The sequence below is a fragment of the Silene latifolia genome, chromosome 2 (assembly GCF_048544455.1).
Source record: "Silene latifolia isolate original U9 population chromosome 2, ASM4854445v1, whole genome shotgun sequence".
Taxonomy (NCBI): Eukaryota; Viridiplantae; Streptophyta; class Magnoliopsida; order Caryophyllales; family Caryophyllaceae; genus Silene; species Silene latifolia.
In genome coordinates this window covers 111,445,954-111,449,044 of record NC_133527.1, presented here as the reverse complement: position 1 = coordinate 111,449,044, position 3,091 = coordinate 111,445,954, and the positions used below count along the sequence as shown (strand labels likewise).

Genomic DNA, 3,091 nt, shown 5'->3' with positions numbered 1-3,091 from the left:
ATTAATTCCGTAAAAGGAATTGAGACTTCCAAATTCTTCACAATTTTCATAAATTTTTCAAGTTGGTCATCAAATTTGGGCTTGGCTTGACGACTTGGAAAAGGAAGTCTAATCACAATGGGCTCCTTCTCCTTGACCTTGTCTTCATTTTTCTTTGAAATTTCTTCTTTTGATGGTTCTCCATCCTTGGAGTTTTGCACAATTTCTTCTTTGTCACTAGCTTCCACAACTTCATCCTCAACTTGCTTCTTCGGTGCTTCATACCTTGTACCACTTCTCAAGTGAATGGCACTAACCGTTTCATGTCTTGGGGGATTACTTTGAGGTGGTAATTGCCCCTTTTGTCTTTGTGAGCTTGAAGATGCTAGTTGAGTCAATTGGGTTTCCAACATTTTGGTGTGAGCTAGGATGTTGTTGATGGTGATTTCCTTTGCTTGACTATCCTTTTGCATTTGAGTGAAAAACTCTTGTTGATTCTTTTGCATTTGGATGACCGCTTTTTGAACATTAAAACCTTGGTCATTTTGTTTATTTTATGGAGTTTGATTTTGGTAACCTTGGTTTTGGTTATAAAAGGGTCTTTGATTTTGGTTTCTCATGGGAGGTGGGGTGTATGTTGGTTGAGGGTTTTGAACATTTTGGCTTTTGTATGAGAGATTTGGATGGAATTTGATGTTTTCATTGTAATAGTTGGAATAAGGGGTACCACTCTTGTATGCTTGGAAAACATTCACTTGTTCATTTGTTCCCCTACATTCACTTTGGTCATGTCCCAAAGTTCCACAATTTTCACATATCCCACTTAGGATTGATGAAGATGCCGTCATGGCATTAACATGATGCTTTGGTGATTTTGAGGCTTCTTCAAGTCTAGCCATAGCTTTTTCAAACATCAAATTGATGGTATCAATGTGAGCACTAAGTTGAGCACCCAATTGAGTAATGGAGTCCACTTCATGCTTTCCTCCTCTAGTAGCCTTGCGAGGTCTACTATATTGTGAGTTATGGACCGCCATTTCCTCAATTTTGTTCCAAGTTTGATTGTCATCAACTTCGGTGAACATTCCATTTGATCCCATGTTGAGAATGTTCCTTGAATCTTCATAAAGACCGTTCCAAAATTGTTGTACCAAAACCACTCGCTAAGTCCATGGTGAGGACATGAGCGACAAATTCTCTTGAATCGCTCCCAAGCTTCATACAAAGATTCTTCATCTCTTTGCTTAAAGCCCGTAATTTGAGCTCTTAGCATGTTAGTCTTTTCCGGTGGATAGAACTTTTTGTAGAAAGCTAGAGCCAACTTCTTCCAAGAGTCAATTCCGAGAGTAGCCTTATCAAGGCCTTTCAACCATTGTTTTGCGGTGCCAATTAGAGAAAAAGGAAATAAGACCCATCGAATTTGGTCTTCAGTTACACCGGTTTGAGAAATCGCATCACAATAGTCACAAAAGGTCTCCATATGAGAGTGAGGGTCTTCACTTGGCATCCCCCAAAATTGGCTTCTTTCGACTAATTGGATAAATGCGGATTTGGCAATAAAATTTCCGGTTAGATGTTGTGGTGTGGGAGTACCATTGGGTAGGTTCTCCTCGGTGGGTACGGAATGTGATGAAAACTTAGGCATTGTGGGGTGATTTTGTGTTGGATTTTGTGTTGGGTTCTCCTCACCTTCTCTTGCAAAAGGGTTGATGAACTCAATAGTATTTGGTTGAATATCTACAACCTCACCAATACCTCTCAAAGTTCTCCTAGCAAGTCTTCTATTGGTTGTCAAAGTTCTTTCAATTTCGTGATCAAAGGGTAACAAGTCACCTTATGACCTTCTAGACATGCAAAATATCAAACAACTCGAAAATAATTAGAACAAAACCTTGAGGAGTTTTACTTCCCCAAGGCAAAGAAAGACACAACTAATAACAATGCAAGAAAATCTAAATCAAGTTAACACCATCCCCGGCAACGGCGCCATTTTTGGTCGTGATCCCTCGTGGGGTTTAGTTTTCAGTACTTGTCGTCAAGAGCACCTAGACCAAAACACAATTTATAACTTCACCAACAACTCTATAATTAGTAAAGAGGCAAGTAAAGGTCGGATCCCAAGGGACGGGAATTGAGATGAGATTTCTATTGCAACTAGTGGTGTCTTGAGGGTGTCACAATTGGGGTTTGAAGTAGAAGGTCACTAAACTAAATAGCAACGAAAGTAAACAAGCAAGATGAATTAAAAGGGATGTAAACAATTGATAAAAAGCACTAGGGTGTCATGGGGTCATAGGGGATTCATGGGAATTGATCATACAAACATATTCTCATGTTATAAGCAAGCAATTATTGTTTGTGATGGATCGAGTTGGTTTATATCTTACAATCCTAGGAAAGTTTGGGTCCCGGAGCCGAATCGATTAGATTGTACAACACCTACAAGTCGACTTAATCTTCCCTACTCAACAATATGCATGGTCTAATGAGACTCGAGTTGGTTTATGTCTTACAAGTCTCATTGAAAAGATAGGTGATGGGTAAAAAATGCAAGGATTCATAGGCTCACATTTCATCAAACATAACATGTGCATCAGTTGAGATCACAACAAGCAAGCAAATAAACTATGAAAGCATATTAATTTAAGCATGAATCATTCCCCATGTTGGTTTCCCCTAATTACCCATTAACCCTAGTTAAAGAAACTACTCACTCATTATCATGTTGAACATGCTAGCAAGGTTGTCAATCATACCAACAAAGTGAAACATGATGAATAAATGAAAGTGATTAACAATAATTAAAAAGGTATTAAGAGAATTATACCTACTAATGATTCCAATAATAAAACAAAGAATAAAAGAAGTACTTGATGCTTGATTGGAAGGTTGTCAATCTCCCAATAATAACCCAAATAATTTTCAATTACACAAAATAAAGGATGAACAAGAGAGAGATTAAGGAAATAAAACTTGTATTAAAACTTGATTAAATGTTGATTACAAGATTAAAGAGAGATTTGATTGATATTAACTACTCTAAAGATTGCTAAGAAGAACATGCTCTTCTAATTAGACTAATGGGTATTTATAGTGGGGATTAGGTGCATGA

The 3,091-nt window shown here is 37.7% G+C and overlaps 1 non-coding gene across 1 annotated transcript; it reads left to right on the top strand.

The window, feature by feature from the left end:
* Nucleotides 1-1,145: 1,145 nt before the first annotated feature.
* Nucleotides 1,146-1,252, top strand: LOC141644631 (small nucleolar RNA R71). The gene has a single exon (XR_012544243.1). It is a non-coding gene; the product is annotated as a small nucleolar RNA R71 (small nucleolar RNA).
* The last annotated feature ends 1,839 nt before the right edge of the window (nt 1,253-3,091 follow it).